Here is a 20,320-nt window from a genome sequence, read left to right as displayed (position 1 = left end):
TATAGCACATTTCATACACAGAGGTCAAGTGCTTTACATAGAAATGAGAAAACAAAAAATCAAAGATACATGAATTTTAAGTTTAAATGTGTGAAAAAGAATAAAACAGGAATAAAAGTAAAAACTGTTTAAATGTGTGAAAAAGAATAAAACAGGAATAAAAGAATAAAACAGTTAAAAATAAGAATAAAAACAAGAGAAATAAAAATAATTAAAATTTATAAAGTGCATATAAAATATAGTGCAATCAGTTCGGACGCAGCATAGTGCTCATTCAGTAAATGCACAGCTAAATACATGTGTTTTGAGTCTGGATTTGAAAGTGTATACTGTTGAAACACATCTGATCTCTTCTGGAAGCTGGTTCCAGCTGCGACTGGCATAATAGGTAAAAGCTGACTCTCCTTGCTTTGAGTGAACCCTTGGTATTTCTAGCTGATGTGATCTTAATGATCTGAGTGATCTGTTGGGTTTATATTCAATCAGCATATCAGCCATGTATTGAGGTCCTAGTCCACTGAGTGATTTATATACCATTAATAATACTTTAAAATCAATCCTAAATGTAACTGGGAGCCAGTGTAGAGACCTGAGGACTGGTGTGAGGAGTTCATATTTTCTGGTTCTGCTCAGAATCCTGGCAGCAGCGTTCTGGATGAGCTGCAGTTGTCAAATGGTCTTTTTGGGAAGGCCAGTGAGGAGGCCATTACAATAATCCACCCTGCTGGTGATGAAAGCATGCACAAGTTTCTCTAAGTCTTGTCTGGAAACAAAGCATCTAATTCTTGCGATATTTTTGAGGTAATAATATGCTGATTTAGTTATTGCTTTGACATGACTACTGAAACTAAGGTCAGATTCCAGAATCGCACCAAGATTCCTGACTTGATTTTTAGTTGTTTGACCCCTAGCGTCAAGGTATGCATTCACCTTGAGAACTTCATCTTTGTTTCCAAATGCAATGACTTCAGTTTTCTCTTTATTTAACTGAAGAAAGTTTTGGCACATCCAACTGTTAACTTCATCAATGCATTTGCAGAGGGAGTCGAAGGGGCTGTAGTCGTTAAGGGATAGAGCTAAGTAGATCTGAGTGTCGTCTGCATAACTGTGATAGGCAATTTGGTTCTCTCTCATTATTTGGCTTAGTGGGAGCTTATACAGGTTGAACAGGAGTGGTGCTAGAATTGAGCCTTGCGGGACTCCGCATGTCATGGATGTCCACTCAGATTTATGGCCACCTATACTTACATAATAACCTCTCCCTTCTAAGTGTGACCTGAACCATTTTAGGACCATCCCAGAAAACCCGACCCAGTTTTCCAGCCTGTCAAGAAGTATGTTGTGATCGACAGTGTCAAAAGCAGCACTGAGGTCGAGTAGCACCAGCACTGATAGTTTGCCTGTGTCTGTTTTGAGGCGAATATCATTTATTATCTTTATAAGCGCTGTCTCTGTACTGTGGTGCGTTCGGAAACCAGTGCACATAACACTCACTGCCCATAGAAAATCATTTAAAAAAGGCGCATGCAACTGCCATTAACGTGTTCGGTGTGATCGGCCCCTAAATCGCATTTGCTGTGATCAGCCGCTAAGAAACTATAAACCTCATTCACACAGACCTCTGGTCCCAGAAAATACCCGTAAAATTGCCAGACAAGCGTCTGAGTGAACAAAAACTCGTTCCGTTAATGTTCTGGGATGGTTGCCGGAAAGAGGACCTAGTAAGATACGCGGGTAACCCTCTGTGTGAACAAGAAGCCGCAAGAATGCCGTAATGGGCGTGTCATCACAACACAAGTTATGGTTCAGCTCCTTACAACGAGATAACATGCATATAAACATTCATCACGAGAAATGTTGCAAACTAGATTGACGCAGTAATCAGGAAATTATAAATGAGACGCATAAACAATGACGCACGTGCAGTAGTGAGGACGCGCGTGTCATGGCAACATGAAGTTGGTTCAACTCTATAAAATGAGGGACTTACAACATTCACAACGAGAAATGTCAGCAAACTGGACTAAAGCAGAGATCCGGGAAGGTAGCTCATTACTTACTGCGTTGAAACGGAGATCATTCAGCAGTAGTCATCCCAACAAGTCGTTCAGCTCCTCAAAATGCGGGTTTTAAATGCATATAAACAATCACGATGAGAAATTTCTTAAAACTGTATTAAAGCAGAGCTCAGGGAGCTCGTCAAATCTCCACTCTGAAGCTGAGATCATTCTCCAGCATTAGAACGGTGCGTCACGCGCTCCTTAATAATCTTATCATAAACAAAAGTGCACGCGAGTGGTTCTTGGAGGGAGAAATAATATATAATATGCAAACTTCAGACGCTGCGTAGAAGAGAGGGCGGGACTTTCAATAGGTCACGTGTCTTTCCGGGACCGTCACATGCCGGATAAACTTGGCAGTGTGAATGAAAAAAAAATCTAACTATTCCGGAAAAATCCAGGATTCCTATGCCGTGTATTTTACGGAATTTGTTTGTGAAAAGGGCTTATTTATAAAAGAGAAATTGTACTAAAATTCAGAAAGAACATAAGATTTCTATCCGTACATTAAAAAAGACGGTTGGGCCTTTCTGACAGTAACTTTTGGCCTCTCGAGCTCTGCGTCTTTTTATTTTCACGGCATCATAAAATTTAATGCTGCTCATTTTGCGCCGCTGTTAGGAAACAAAAAAGACTTTAAAAATAAAGAGGGCCTATTTTTATGACACACACTTTTTCCTCTCAAATCTAAACATGGCTCATTAAAAATGGATATTTCCCCAGAGACCTCTTTAGAAAAATGAGCAAAAGAAGCTTTGAATAAATCTCTCATTTCAAGAGATAAATGCTTTCTTGTGCATTTTATTTTTTTCCTTTAATATCTGTGTCCTTCTTTTCATAAGCACATGTATACTGTACAGTCTGATGTGCACTGATACATATTCTACACATTATTACTTATTCTGTAACAACAACTGTATTTAAATCTCTCAAATATCCAAATAAATATATCATTTTGGACCCCATAAACATTTTTATACTGTATAATATTAGTAAAATGTTCAGTATTACTCATCTACAACTTATATAAAACATTATAGCATATAAATTTGCATTGTGGGGTGGCACAATGGCTCAGTGGGTATTACTGTTGCCTCACACTTTATTTAAGTAGCCTACACTTGTCATATTTATACTTTTGTTTGCTTGTTTTGTCCTCATGGTTGATTATCCATGTCGTTGTCTTCACCTGCTCCCCATTAGTTTAATCATTCATCATTGTCATCACATGTGTCTTGTGTATTTATACTCCTGCCTTTGATGGAGTCTTCGTTCATTATCTTTAATGTTATGTGTGAATATCTTCAGTCGTCCTGTTTATTGGTTTTTTGTATTATTAAAGTTTATATGTTTGGAATTTCCTTGTCTCTCTCCATACACAAATGTGACAACACTTAGTAAATGTGCTATTTTTATGCAGTATTTGTATATGTGCAGTGTATAACTTTTACAAAAATATTCAGCACAAAATAACAATGTTACAATGTATTTGCTGGCATTTAAAGAGTACCAATTGTCCGATTTTACATTTCCTTTGGTGTGTAAGTGTGTATTAGTACATGTTAATGATATTCAAAAGGTACAAACCCCAAAGTAAACAATGACGCGAGTTATCGTTTCCAATGTAAATCTCTTTTCTTGGACTACAACAAACAGGGATTGTAGGCAACAGTTTACTTCCTGGGATTGATGTAGACAAGATCGACATTATTGTCACAGGCCGGAGCGGACCACAGACTTTGTGCGTCATGCTTTTCCCTACAGTAAGTTCCACCCCAAGGAGGTCCCAAGAACACCCCAATGACCAAACAACGAGAGATAAGTATAATAAAAGAAGTAAACTTTATTTAAATTATTTAAAATAAGGGGGAATGGGAAAGGGAAATCTAAAATATGACTTCTCTTCCTCAGGGGGAACTAGGGGGGCAGAGGATGTTGGAGAGGAGAAGTCCGGCCAACAGTGACAGGGAATGACAGGGCAAGGGCCGGGCGGAGCTCCTTCGTCCACGGCCCACTTCCTGCGTTGTAGTACTCCTCGTGGCGCTCCTCTTTTCCTCCTGAGGGCAGAATAAACACAATGTAAGTATCCGGGAAGTCAACCCCAACAACCTGACTCACTCCTGCTGTATTCCCCACAGGCAGGCTCCCGTGTTCCGGAGTCTTCAAGGGGCAAGTGTGACCGTAGCTTGCTGCAAAGTAAGGGTGTCTCTCTTATCAGCTCCTTCTGGGCCTGCAAGTTGATGGAAAGTGAGATTAGTTCCAACTTGGCTCGAGGTAGGTATTTCCTCTCTTACAGGGTTCCTCGGGACTGAACGGTTCGAGCAAGGTAAGTTTAGCTTTAGCTTGTGACAAGGTGAGTATTCCTCTCTACAGGCTTTTCTGGGTTTACGAGTCGTTGCAGAGTGGGCTTAGCTTTAGCTCGTGACAAGGTTAGTATTTCTCTCTACAGGCTTTTCTGGGTTTACGAGTCGTTGCAGAGTGGGTTTAGCTTTAGCTCGTGACAAGGTGAGTATTTCTCTCTACAGGCTTTCTAGGTTTACGAGTCGTTGCAGAGTGGGCTTAGCTTTAGCTCGTGACAAGGTGAGTTATTTCTCTCTAAGGGCTTTTCTGGGTTTACGAGTCGTTGCAGAGTGGGCTTAGCTTTAACTCGTGACAAGGTGAGTATTTCTCTCTACGGGCTTTTCTGGGTTTACGAGTCGTTGCAGAGTGGGCTTAGCTTTAACTTGTGACAAGGTGAGTATTTCTTTCTACGGGCTTTTCTGGGTTTACGAGTCGTTGCAGAGTGGGTTTAGCTTTAGCTCGTGACAAGGTGAGTATTTCTCTCTACAGGCTTTTCTAGCTTTACGAGTCGTTGCAGAGTGGGTTTAGCTTTAGCTTGTGACAAGGTAAGTATTTCTCTCTACAGGCTTTTCTGGGTTTACGAGTCTTCGTGGGGTGAATCTATCGTTAGCTGGGTACCGAGGGTCAACAAAACAGAAACCATACATCACCACCAGCATCCGACACGGCAGAGAGAGGGAAGGGCTTTTACCGGCGTCCAGCGGTGGCCGATGAGACAATGTCTCGTGGGGGGTGCAGTTCAGAGTGGCACAACAAACACACGTCCGTCTTCCCGGACCAGCACGTCCTCTTCCATTCCTCCTGTGGGTAGGTGAAGATCTAGACGAGAAGGTATGTATTCAACATGCACCACCACACACAGCTTATATACGGCCGCCAAGATCTTCTACTGCTCCTAACACCTCCTCGGTCGTTACGTGGTTAGGTATGGCTACAAAGTTCCTCAGAGTACCTCACTTAGTTGGATCCATAGGACTCCCGCTGGATGTAGTTAAGTCGCGTAGTTAATTAGTTGGACGGCCACCGTCTCGGCAACTCCCGATGGTCTCCACAGAGGCCTGGTCCTTCCTGGGGTGAGTACAAACAACAGGGACACGGCACAACACTGCAAAAAGCTTTGGTGTACTCACATCAAATAAATCACTCACACGCTGCACAGCACACACTCCAGTGAATAGTTTAAGGTCCGTACTCCTCTCCTGGCTGGACCGGCTCTGGGGGGGAGAGATTGAAGTCGCTACGCCGAGCGATGTCCGAACCGGGTCGTAAGTTTCGCCACCCAGCGTCAGCACAATACCTGTCCTCCGGCTCGCCCACCTGTCACACACACCTGGTGGGGCCGCTATAAACAGATTACGCTTTTCATCAGTAATGTAAGTATCTAGCACACACTTGGAGTTCAATATTAATCACGACTGGTATATTCCTTAATCGATCTTTCTGCTATTTCTCTTCTTCCAGGTCAATCCATCATGTAAACAACTCCACCGGTGCGACTCGCCCAGGCCTTCGTGCAAACACAGACAATAATAGATGTATCAATCCACTCATACAAATCCTTTGCTCACCCTTCGTTGACTTTTGACTCGTTCTCTCTCCACAGATCTCCGGAACAACTTCAACAATCGTGCTTCTGCACTCGCGACTCAATCCAGCGTGCACTCGACAACAGCGCTTCCTGTCTCTTCTACTCTCCTCTTTTTATCCCTCCACCCGGCATGACTCACCCAATCACCACGCGCCACGTTGTTAACACAGCTGTGCCTCATTGCATGTAATTTTGGGGATTCCCGGGGAACCCGGAAGTGCCGGTGTTTGAAGAAACTGGCCCGGGCGGAACCTCTTCTCCCACTTTGGTTCCGCCCTACCGAGTCACTCCGTGACATTTTTATAATTCCTCTCGCTTCGGACTCAAAGCCTGTAAGTTAACTCCTGTTAGCATTGCAAGCAAATCTTTCAAACATGGTAAGGAGCGTCACATTTCCGGCTGATGTCAGAGGTATTCAGACTAATCACAACGTACAGATTAGCTGGTCAATCAGTGACACAGAGCTTTTCAAATCCGTGCGTTTCAAGAAGAGTGAAATCTGGAGCTACAAACATGTACGGTAAAATAATGTGTTTTTTAACCATAAACCACGCAGACACATTGTATTATACCAAATACACAAAATAACATTGTTTTTTAGCAATGAAATAGGTGCTCTTTAAATATATGTTTAATACATTCAAGTATACTCTATTTTTCGCACATTAGATGTCAATATGCATATGTTCTTAATAACACTACTAATGCAACCATATCTTTCCAACAGATCTTTTTTCAGTTACAGTAGCATAATATACATCTCATGAAAATGTAATATGCATATTTGGTTAATACACTATATGAAATTAACACTCTGATTAAAACATTAGTTAATACCGGTGGTATATACAGTATAGCATTTATTTTATGTATATTACACTTTTAAGATAAAAGGTAAAAAGGTCAAATGTGTACCATTAAGCTACAGTATTTACCTTTTCTTATATGGTTTTAATATGCACCCATTAGGTAACATTTATTTGCTGTAAAGACACTTTTCAATAATGCAAGATAGTGAAAAGCACTATCAAAATAAATCAATTTGAAATAAATAAATATACTGAACCACATTCCCTTTTAATTTATTTATTTAATGCTTGTGGTTTGATGGTAGGTATATTTCTTTGTGTTCTTGGTTCCGCTGTCTCCCTATTTGGATGTATTAAAGCTACTGAACCTTGCACATGGGTCGAGTCTACTTGTTTATGAGAAATGCATAGGATACTGTATATTGATCAATGATTGGAGTTGCATACATCTAACACAAAATAGGAGTCATAATTAGAATCGGAACCCATTTGAAATCCCAGCAATGTTCAATTTAAATCTTTTCAGTTATACATCATCTACAATATTTTTTTAATGTGGGAATGCGACAGTTACATTAATTTACCAGTTCATTACTTGTAGCATCCCGGCAATCTTTTGCATGACAACTCGAGTTATTAATCCAGCGTGAAATAACAAGAAAGTGTTTCGATATCTGCCTCTCACCGGTGTAACCGAAATGAGGCCGGTGACAAATTTATACGGAGGCAAAACGCTGAAAGGCTCAGTTGGGCAGCACATCAGTCAGCCGTAAAAGAGCATGCTGTCTTTTCTCTCACGCCTTTGTCTCTTATTCCCTTTTGTGCTTTAACTTTGTACTTGCTGTTTGTTCTCCTCGCTCACATTTGAAATAAAAGTTTTATAACTCGCCCCTGTCTGCTGGTGGATTCAATGGATGCCGAAGAGAAGCTGGAGAGAAAGAACTAGGTCATGATTCACATCTATTAAACAAGAGTGATCTTGCCAATGATGTTGTACGGATCACCTGTATGCAAAACAACCAACATTCACCCAGTTTCTCTTTGATTTAGATTGGCATTATTAAATACCCCAGTCATTAGTCTGAATCGACTCTGCACTTCACTGTCCTTTAAGAAGCACAAGAATGAGTCAGTCGTCCGAATGTTCTCCGTGTTGGAAAAGATCTGACAGAGTTTCCAGGGAATAAAGAGTCCAATATTAATATCGCCTTTTCATTAGAATGGCAAACACGCTTATCTCAGGAGACGTCAGCTGTGGTGGCATTTCCTTGAAGTTTACTCTATTAGCACCAGCGTGTCTCTGCTGGTCTTTCACAGTTTAAAGGGACCGAGCAGCGTCGGAGTAAATTAATGCGTTGTAGTCTTAATCTGTGCAAGCACACTGCTGTGGTCTGTCAGTATGAGTGGCTTGCGAAGATGCCCGTGTTGGCCAAAGTGCGTGCTGGAATTGTTTTGGTGTTGCAGTGTGTCTGTCGGTCTCTTTTTGTGTCAGATACGGCTAATGTTGCCCGCCGCCTCCAGACTGCCACATGGATGGCACCGCGGTAATTGATCAGTAAAGATGGTTGAGAACGACTGGAACGTAAACACACACTGAAAAGCAAACTTGTGTGTCAGTGTGGAACCGAGGGGCTTTTGGGAAGAAGGCATTGATGCATTGGCCTCAGGCCTTTTTTGCTAATCAGGTTGTGTGTAATATTATTCGGTGACCTTTTCTCTTAATAACAATATTTTTTGCACAGCTTAATCCCCGAACCCCTCCTTCCCTGTCCTACCCTATCTCATTCCCTCACGCTCTTTCTCAGCATCTCTCTGCTCCTGCATTACTTCAAACGCAGCATAATCTTTTGTCTCTGATTACATTAGTTATGATAGGAAGGCAGCTCTCTAATTCGTGTCGGTACGGGGAGGAGGTGCAGTGATTTCATTTTCTCTGGCCTTGTCAGGGGGCGTTTAAATAAAGAAAACTTTAACTGCACACTTATTGCACAAAAGATCTGTGTGATTTTAATTGTGCTGTGTTAATTATTAAAGAGATCCAAAAAATCTGTTCATTGTTTACTCTGCTGTCTTTTCAAACCTGTATGAGTTCAGGATTTCCTGCAGCACTTTTCAGTTCGGGCGGCCCGCCTAAAGTTTGGAAACCCTACCGCCTTAAAGGAATAGTCTACCCTTTTGCCATATTAAACTATGTTATTACCTTAACTTAGACGAATTAATACATATTAATCTTTTTTCAATGTGTGCACTGTACAGCGCGTCGTGAATGTGTTAGCATTTAGCCTAGACCCATTCATTCCTATGGTACCAAACAGGGAAGCCACCAAACACTTCCGTGTTTTCCCTATTTAAAGAGTGTTACATGAGGAGTTATACCAGTAAGTATGGTGTCACAAAATAAAAAAAAATGTTGTACCATAGGAATGAATGGGGCTAGGCTAAATGCTAACACATTCACAATGCGCTGTACAGTGCACACATTGAAAAAAGATTGATATGTATTAATTTGTCTAGGTTGAGGTAATAACATAGTTTAATATGGCAAAAGGGTAGACTATTCCTTTAACTAGGTCGTTCAAAAAATAAATTGCTGCAAAAAAGGCTGTCAAGTGCATCTCAGAGAATAGCGCAGACTCTATTATTTACATGCTACAGTAGTTACACTCCTTTAAGATAATGTAATTAATAGTGAAAAATAATCTGTTTTTACAATTTTTGCGCTATGTATCAATGTTCGCCAGACGTTCTACAACATCTGCTTCAGTTGTGTTTATTAACACTTTAGTTTCTTTTCATCACGCAGCTATTTCCGTTAAAGGTAAACATTTAATTCATTGATAATCTAGTATGTGTTCATTTTTTTCAAAATTAAGTTTTATTTGAGGGTTTTAAATACAAATATTTTAATTTTCATCATAACGCGTACGCCCCGCCCCTTTGATTGTCACTCCCCCAGACCCACCCCCCACCCAACCATACCACCTTAACTAACAAATTTTCTGTGGGAAACCCTGGAGTTCTTTCTTGCAGAACACAAATGATATTTTGGTAACCAACCCTGGCCCCCATTGACCCCAAGAGTTTATTTCTTTACATAAGATTTCATATTTCACACTGTAAGCATTTGTTCATTCAGGCTTCTAACTTGTTATTGATTATCGATGTTTTTGCTCACATTCAATTTATTCGCAGTTTCTCCCCCCACACCTTCAGTCAATTCTATGGTCGTTCTGTACACCAAAACAACAACAACGGTCCAATTAAAACAACAAATGCCATATTCATGAGCCTATATCGTGCATACCCATAACGGATTATTCAATAATTCATTAGCGATTAAAGTGAGTAATTAGTATTGAGAGGAGTATGATAAAGTGCCGTGCTGAAGGTCAGAGAGGACCTGATGGAAAGCAGCCTCACTCATTGGGAGGCAGCGTGCCATCCGCTGATTCAGTGCACCCTGCTAATGAGAACATAATGTAATCACAATGTGCCTGAAGGTCAACGTGGTGCTTTGAAAAATATTCCTCTTTCTCACTATGAGAAACTAAACTCAGCCAAATTCAATTAAACATCGTAATCTGGGGGCAGTTAGACTTCGGTGTTAGAAGTGAGGAAACTTCTGAGACGGTCAATAGTTAACAAATTCAAAAGCAAAGATAAAATTGTAAGGTTGCACATTGGTACGCAGTTTCCAGTGCTCAGAATGAAATTGTGTATTTGTTCGAATCAAAGTAAATTACAGTATGAGCTAAAGATGACGTGGCGGATGCGTAGTGCTGTTGAGTAAACATAAGTTGTAGCTACACATGATAATGTCCACTATGGTTTCAGCTGTCCCTTTAAACTGTGTACTATTTAAGGGTATGGGTGCATTTTTCAACACAGCTCAGGTGTTTATTGTTCCCCTCAATTAGTTTGTATAGAAATACCCAAGTGTTTCAGGTGTATTTCATCAGTTTTTATTTAAATTCAGACTGGACTGCATCCGAAAGCTGTAAAATGCTGCATTCTGAGTCTGCATTTAAAGGTAGGAAGGCAGTAAGGCATGTCCAAATCCAATATTGCCTGGTATACCTTCATATGATGGATTTGTGAAGACAGAATACAGCAGACATAATGGTTTTAATATGCTTGTCAAGTCGTGATGTAAAGAACACCATTTCTGGGTCCAAGTCATTTACTGTCCTCCAAAAATAACAACCTAATAGTTTGTTTGTGCAAGCACCTTATTACAACATCATGGTATGTGTAAGCAATAAGTGTCCTCGAGCAGACAGCAGCTTATACAACCTGTGGTTGTTTTAATGGTTTTTGCCTTATACGTCAGATTAGGTGAATTTCAGTTTCTGCATTTGTAAACGTAGAAGTACTGGCATAAACATTTATGTTTTTTAAAGATATTTTGGAGCATTTAATCCCATCCTTACCCTAAACCCAACCAGTTCTCAATCATATAAAACATAACACGTAAAAGTACATTCACAGGTATTTAAAGTATTACAAACAATTTGCGTTGCAGACCTTGCAAACTGAAACTACAATAACTTAATATGAAGAAATACATAAATGCAATGCACAGTCAGATCTCATTCAAACATAAACTGGACCACTATGATACAATCAGTCACAACAGCAAATAGCGCATCACATTTTTAGCTAACATAATGATGGAATTAGTCACGAGACACATGAGAGCCAATGCTATTTCACAGTCAAAGATGACGTATCATCATTTCTTCTGGCGGCAGTTTTGAACTACACCGGTTCTGTTTTTACAATGAATTGTGCAGACTGATCTCACAGAAAGTCCTGTGACACAAAATCGTATTAATCAATTCATGTCCATGGCACGAAATTTTGCTTTTTTCATGCCTTGAGCACAAATGTCTTTTTCGTGACACACAAATTTCTATAAATAGTTTCGTTTTTATTTCATTTTATGTATTATTATCTTATTGTTTTTTCCTATTTTCTTACCATTGTCGCTTGGGGTTAGAATCCCTTTCTGTTACATTTTTATCTAACCCCAACTCCAGGCGAGAATAGTTTTAAAAGCGGAAGAAAAACATGTAGAAACCAATACATAAAAGTACATCCTAACCCAAACCCCAAATCTAACCCCAAGTGACAATGACTTAAAAATGGGGGGGGGGGGGAGAAAACAATAAATGGGTCATTCTACGGAAATGTCAATTTTTCTGTTTTTTACAGAAATATTACACTTGAAAAACACTTTAGGGTTAAAATTTTTTATATTTTAAAATGAAACAATATGTTATTTGAACAATTACTGTACACCTTCTTGAGCCATCAATGTGGCAATATTTGATTTTTATTAATTAATTAGAATTCCAAGCATCACAGAAGTGCTCGTACCCACAGTCATGTACAGAGGGAAAATGCTTTATTCAAAAACAGTGTCTTCTTCCATTTAAAATACAATAATGTTTCCATAACTATTAAATATATGATGTAAAGTACATTAAAAAAACAAATTTTTTATATAAAATACAAAATGAAAGTAGTGGTCACCTGGAGTTGTGTCACTGGTCATGCCGTTTAACAAATCAGCTCTTATTTTTAAATAAAAATCACACTGATGACATCACTTGACTTCCTTTTTTCAATTTTCTGGAGATCTATGAAGAGAAGCCCATGGTAAGTCCACTGAATCTTTTCATTTATCTCATGATTTCATAAGAAGATTTTAGTTTAAGTCAATGGTATGACCTCCTTTATTGTTTGGGAATTGCAAAAAACTAGAATACAAATAGATTAAACTACTTAATTTAGTGAGTATACAATGATTGACAACATGTGGTTGGATACTTTGCAGCAGCAATTTTGAAAAATGCAGTTTTCATGAAAATTGTCACTGGTGTTACTGTCACTGGTGTTACCTTCCATATACAGTGACTGGTGATTTCTGATGTCACTTGTGTTACTGTGTTTTTCCTTTCACATAAAATAAAATCTTTCACATGTGACATGATGATCATTTTAAATTAATTGAATTCTGCTACACTTAAGAATTAAGCTTTAAAGCTGAAATTATAAATACTATTTCATAAACACCTTTAATATTGCTAAAGAAGTAAGGTAACCAGTGACAAAAAATAGTGTATGCAGTCTTTAAGTACATGCACACAAAAAATTTAAAATGTATTTAAAAATGTAATTTATGTGTACTCATATAGTCAAAGAGTAATCTAATAATGTGGTCTAAGTTTAAATGTTAGAAAAAGAAATCAATTTTAAGACATCTTGACATACCAAAAGTGGACGTTTCTGTAGAATGACCCACATAAAATGACACAAAAAAGAAAGTCGTGCCACGGACATGAAAAACTATTTATAGAAATTTGTGCGAGTGTCACAAAAAAGACATTTGTACTCAAGGCATGAAAAAAGCTGAATTTTGTGCCATGGACACAAATAAATTAGTAACATTTTGCGTGACTATAACACAACTTATCGGGAATCATTTTTGCGTCTTTTCTTCAAAAAATTGAATATTTCATGTACTTTTCAAAAAAGCTGTGACTGTTTTGTATGCTGTTTTATCATTATAAATAGGTATGTTATTTTACCAAAATGACTGAATAGTGTAATGTATAATATAAATACAATTAATCCTGGTGGTTTAAATTGAAAAACATGTCATCATAGCAAAATATGTAATTTGTATACCCTAATATTTTTAAGTTTATGTAAGTTTATGCGAGTGTATATTATATAGTATAGTATATGTTTGCATAAGGCATCTGATGGAGATTTTGGATCTGGTGTGTAAAGCGGATATAGGGATTGCAGGCTGTGTCACAAAAAAAGAGATATGTTATAGATACTCCAGTTTACAACAAAAGAGACTTTTACAGTAGCTTTTATCGAGAGACATCTCATTATCTATGTATCTATCAAATCCATATACATTTCGCTGGTCAGTCAATTTGAAGACATTAAGGAGCGGTAAATGGTATTTCATCAACAAAAATGGTCATTCAGTAACAAAAAGTCCATCTGCTTCTATAGCAACCCTGCAGATATTGAATGCAAAATGCTATTAAAATGGAATTGTACTTTGGAAAAGAATAACTATAGGCTAAATATAGATGAAATAGTGTGAGTCTATACTGCATAAAGATGCATTAGAAGATGAGGATGGCAATTATGAGCAAACTGATGATTCTGGCCGCGGCTCCTTTCTTTCACAGATACACAGACACGTGCACACACACACACACACAAAACACATCCTTACACTCCCAGCCTAATTACAGGGCCATGCAATAGCACTCCTCAGGGAAGATTATATAGCTCTATTTCTGACAGGTAAAAATTAGATGCCTAATGGAATGGAGGCTTTCTATGAAGAAAAGGACAGTGGAAAAAATGTACTTTTTAATTTAAAAGCCCCTTAAATTAGATTTTAATTTGGAGAGCACCATGAAGAAGCTAATAGACTAAATCGGCTAGTTTTCGCCTGAGTTTATCTCTGCATATGTGTACGGGCACGTGTGGGTGGATGGATGTTTGTACGATTGCTTCACTTTTCCTCCATGCTTAAAATTTAATGAAGACTGTTCATTAACAGGCCTAATTACAAAACTTTGAGATTTCCCTCATCAGTCCTATCGCAGTCTGGAACTTGTGATTGAAGATTGTTAAGGTCTCCTGGAGCAGTGATTCTCAGCTGGTGGGTTGTGACCCGGAATGGATGCCAGATCTGTTCTGATGACAATGCAACCATGCGAAATGTGAATAATTAAAATGCAATTCGAATAGCCATAAATCGTGCTTAGTTTCAATTGCAACATTTCTGTAGATAGGGTAAGCACCAGTTAAAAGGGAGAGAAAGGACTTTACATTGGGGTTGCGTTATAAAATCGATACACTTTACATTGTTACGCAATCCTTCCCGATGCTTGTATTGATGCAGCTGTCTGCGTATTGATCGAGCAACACTTCTGAAGTTTAAGGGTACGTTTAGTTTCGACCAGTGAGCATTAGTAACCCACTGCATTCAAAATAAAAAGGTTCTTGTTATTACCAGAAAACACTATAAAAAAAGAAAATACTATAAAATCAAGTCAGAAATATTAATTCTTATCTACATGTCTAGACAAAATTTAGACCTGATTGTAATTGTCCAAAATGTAAGATTTTCGCTATACTATATATTTATTTATATATTGTATCACAATATGTATTGCGTAGTGATGTGTGTTGTATAGGGTTGCCCAGTCCAATTTCACATACTTCTGTGGTATATTGATGCAAATTCGTCTGTCACTTGCTCTTGTTATTTTTAAGAGGTGGTGACATGGAGGTCCCCAGCAGAGGATGCTGGTGTGCAAACAAGACATCTATGTTTTACCCTAAAAGCATGCTGGATCACCAGCTTCACCAGATATACATACAGTTTTATTGGTTAACACAAGCTGACATGTTATAGGTACAGTAAATAATGTAAATAATGTATTGCTGGGTTTGACAAAAAAACGTGTCAAAAATAAAAATGTCTTCCTAGAGGATGGGTGACATTGAGCATGGATCACTGAAGAGAGGTTTGGCAGCCAGGCAAGAATTTAAGGATCTGTAGCTAACATTGTAAACATTCATTTTATAACGTTAGCTCAGTTGATACGCTTTAGTCATGATTTGAACTAAGAAAATTTACTGGTGATTTATTTAGCTTGTTATCTGAAATAATCTACTCTAGAGGGACTCTGTTGGTTCTTTGCAGAAGTCTACTGAAAGTTAAAGCAACACTATGTAGTTTTTTTACCTTTAAATAATGTCTCTAAAATTATTTCAGTGATAGAACAACTTTAAACTGGACAAATTGTACTGTTGCTGCAACCTGAGCAGCCTCCTAGCTGCTACAAGCACACTCTGAAAGTGGCGGTGGAGGGTAGAGCACACAGTCCCGCCCCTCCCCTTGCCTGCAAAAGTGTGTCTGATACCAGGCACTGTTGCGCTTTTCAACCACATGAGGGAGCTGTAGGTCATTTTTACATGGAAACTACATAGTGTTGCTTTAAAGCAGGGGTCTCAAACTCAAACTGGCTTGGGGCCATTTCTAAGAAAGACATTTCATCGGGGGGCCGCAGAGCTTTAACATTGAAAAAAGTACAATATTTCTGTAAATGTCATGTTTAATTTCTATTTTTTAATGTATAATAATACTTGAAAATATACAAGCAGTGGTTTAATCTTTTTAATATACATTATTTTATAAAAGTAGCCTAACACATTTAATTCCTGTATACATTTATAAACTATTATAAAAAATTACCACCAGTAAGTGTTTCTGTTTTGATTTATTTTTGATTGTTTTCAGTCATAGTATTGACTTCATTATGTTCTATGTTATTTCAGTTTTAATGGATTTTCTATTATATGTGGGAAATTATTAATGAGTGAAAGTGATCCCATAACTTTTGAATGGGTAGTCCATGTTATATAAGCTAGTTGGACAGAAAAAATAATAAAACTGCTCTATGTGTAATTGAATAGTAAGCTACATAATAATATATTATACTTCATTATATATCAGTATACATACTTTTATCTTCTGTACATTTCTCCTCATCTTTTCTCTTTTCTTAACCTGGGCACATGATGGGTCTTTTTCTTATCTGTAGTTTAAAATGTGTTGCATTACGTACGGCTCTGCCTCCATGCGGTGTCTCCATTAGAAGCTGTGACTTGTTGATGTGAACCCCACCGCAGCTCAATCTTTTCTGAGTAACAGCTGATATCCACCCGGAAGTAACAAATCTTCTCTGGACAAACACTACAAAGTCCCAACCAGATTAATTGATCGCATGGTGACAATGATATGATTGACGCGAGGTTCAGTTGAGGAATTAAAATCTGAACACGTATTCCGTTATCCTCGACGTCACGGAGCGCACGGTTCATGGCTGCGTAGCAACGGGTGACGTGACCCATGCCACGGAGCGCAACTTCCCCTCCCGAGCACTTTGGAAAGTAATGCTTTGACTCGTTTTAACGCGTTGTTAGATGCGACATGTAAACGAACACTTGAACGTTTAAATCAAAAATCAAACGAATATAAAACAAAGTGAATAAAAATCTTTCTGCCGCAGAGAGGGGGAGGGCGGGCCGCAAATGGCCCGCGGGCCGGGAGTTTGAGACCACTGCTCTATAGAAATCTGGCGCCCTATTGAACGACGTTAAACTGAGAGAGCGTGCCATTCACAAACGAGTTCACAGTAACGTTCATCAGGCAGTAATACAGTACATTCAGTTTACGTTCGCGCAAAATATGAACGAGTTCATGAACTTTTGTTCAATGAACCTGTTCAGGCACAACATTGCTGGCGGTATCACTTTTAGCATAGCTTAGCACAATTCATTGAATCTGATTAGAACATTAGCATCGCGTTAAAAAAATAACCAAAGAATTTTTATATTTTTTCTTTTTGAAACTTGACTTTTCTGTAGTTACATTGTGTACTAAAACCAACGGAAAAGTTGCGCTTTGGCTGGCAGATATGGCTAGGAACCATACTCTTATTCCGGCGTAATAATCAATGACTTTGCTGTCGTATCATGGTTGCAGAAGGTGCAATGATATTACGTAGTGCTTGAGTTATTGAAAGTTACCAAGGGGACTATTTTCGAGAGTTACTCTTCTATTTTCAAAAAATTTGGAGTGTCCCTTTAGGATTGAGCCACAAAAGCCGATTGTTTGTCTAAGTACTCACAAGGGATCCAAGTTTGAATGTGATCCACGATCATTTTACAAATAAAAAGGATATTTTTAGGATCTTGTATTTTAAAATAATCTTGGCTCGATAATCTAAAGGGTTACATCAGTTTAAATGAGCATGAAACTTCTGGATTAGGTCCTTTAGTAGCACAGCTAAAAACGAATGGAAAAGAACAGTCTGTTGGAATAAAAAGGAGAAGATACTAACGTTGTAATGACAAAATAGATCAACTTTCTCTGCCCGCGGTGCAATACAGAAGATCATTTCATGTAAACAGAAAGAAAGCAGTCAAATCACAGTTAGCAGGTCAATAAGTATGACGACATGTCTGAATGAGAGAAGAGCTTGCGTTGTGCTCCGTAATGGTTTTGTGTGATGAGTGTGTGTTTATCTTCTCTAAGCTCCCAAAACAAACACTTGCAATATGGCAAACATTTGCATGGAGACAGAAACAGTCAATTATTGCACAAATGAAATATGAGAATGAGAAATGTGGGCAATTTCTCCTCAAATCAAATAAACGCGAACACGTATCCATTCCATAAAACGCCGACCGGCTTCCCGAGGCGCTCGAGAATAAGGCTGGAGAGATACAAAGGAAATAATGGCAAAAAAAAGGGAAGACAAAGCCAGAAAGACACGGATAGCTTTGAGAAGAGGCTCGTTCACACAATGCCAAAAAGCTGAGATGTGCTGTCTCACTGCAGGCCAGCGCAAGAGACAGTGAGATGGAGGATCTCCAGAACGATGGCAGCTAGAGTCGTGAAGCACAGGGGTTAGACTGTGCCAGCGTGGTGTATGTTCACTTTCAAAAATAAAATCTCAGACTGTGGAAACGGTTACATGAAGAAACATGCACATGTATAATCCGCATGGGGAGTTTCACATTTAAGCGGAATTTTTTTCCATGCAAGGAAATATGAAACCAGTCTTAGCTGGTTGCTACTCGTTTACTGTACTTACATACTTTGGGGGCCATAAACTACAAAAATGTGAATCTGTAATAATGGTGACATCATGCTCATGTGTTAATTCCAGCCTGATCTTCATACATAATTTCAAGATGGCTAATTCATATAAAATCGTACGAAGTTAATCGTGCAAAAACGTAGTTATCATAAAAAAATCCCACCCATAATCCCGCCCCTAACCCCTCCCACTAAACACAGGACGTCGGATAGACGCGCAGATCATGTCTATATTGGGTCCATCGGTCCATGACCAATTCTGGACATCTATTTGACGTCCAAACTAGTTCCACTATTTGGACGTCCAACCATGACCCTACTTGGACGTCATATTTACGGGCAACATTTAACGTTTGAACTGGGTGATTCTTTGGACGTCATTTGGACGTCTATGACAGGCCTATGTCTATATTACATGAAGGCCTATAAAAATGTGTTTATTTACAAATATGAGGATTGTTGTACCAACATGATTAATACTTACGAATAGTCTATATTATTTACTGTATACAGTACTGTTTTTTCTGCTTTCTTGAATTATATACAAATTCATAAAATTAAAAATCTGTAATTAAATGTGTAGTTCGTAATATTAAAAGTATATGATCATACTAACAATTTAACATGAAAATATTGTCTCATATTCTCAAATCCTGCGGCCGGCATGAAATGACTAAAGTGTTTCAGTGTTGCAATGGATGGGTGAATTGCAGAGACAATAATTTCTTTTCGCTTTTTTCATGTCTATTTTCCTTACACGGGGGTCCTACGGATGTCAACCTTTAGACGTCGCCTGGCGTTACAACAACCCCTTTTATGGACCAGATTCGGACGTCCAAAAATTACATGAAAAAGACGTCATTCCAACTTCACTTTGCGCAGTGGGCTACGTCACAGGTAGGGTGACCACCCGTCCCGCGTAGCGCGTGAACGCACAGCGTTTGAAGCCCAATTCATGCGTCCTGCAAATTGAGACCGTGTCACGCATAATCAATGCTTGCTTAAAAAAAGTTGGTCGCTCTATATCCTTGAGCCCCACGCAGCCAAACAAACATTACTAGACAGTTCAGGCTCGCTCGCCACTCGCTACTCACACGCTACTGTTGCCCCTCAGCTGAACTGCTGACAGGTTGTTGTCAACTTTTCGTTGTTGTCATGACAGCGGAGTGCGCACGCAGCCAGGCACGTGCATAACTTTGAGACGCGCAATTTCCAATTTGAAAAATGGAGAAAGAGACTGAGTTTGAATCTGCACCGCCATCATCAATTAAAAAGAGAAGGTGTGGGTACAAGAAAGACTGGGAAAATAAATATTTGTGGCTGAAAGTCCTAAAGATGTTTCCAGAACACTCAACAGTTTTTTTCCTGCGCCTGCCTTTACTAACATGCAAGTTCACCATCCTTCCTCCCTCTTCTCGTTCCGTGAACCTCTGGAGTTGTGAGTTAAGACTTTTTTTTACTGTTTCTGTGTTGTTGAGCAACTTCAATTCCTGTTAATTCTATAATTTTATATTATAATGTATTTAAAGTGAATAAATTATAATGAAAAATAAATGAAATAGCTAAAGTAAATCGTAAGTGAAAGTGCATCTGTCAATCATTGAATGTTCAAAATATTATGAATCTTTATTTTTTTTAAAAAACACATTGGTTGGCCTGTTCATGAGCATACATCATGTTTAGGGGGATAGGGCATTATAAATATGCCATGTACACTGCAAAAAAATTGTTTTCAAGAAAAAATGTCTTTGTATTTTTGTCTTGTTTTCAGTAAAAATATCTAAAAATTCTTAAATTAAGATGTTTTTTC

This window comes from Misgurnus anguillicaudatus, chromosome 18, assembly GCF_027580225.2.
Source record: "Misgurnus anguillicaudatus chromosome 18, ASM2758022v2, whole genome shotgun sequence".
NCBI classification, from domain to species: domain Eukaryota; kingdom Metazoa; phylum Chordata; class Actinopteri; order Cypriniformes; family Cobitidae; genus Misgurnus; species Misgurnus anguillicaudatus.
Note: the sequence above shows the minus strand (reverse complement) of the source record.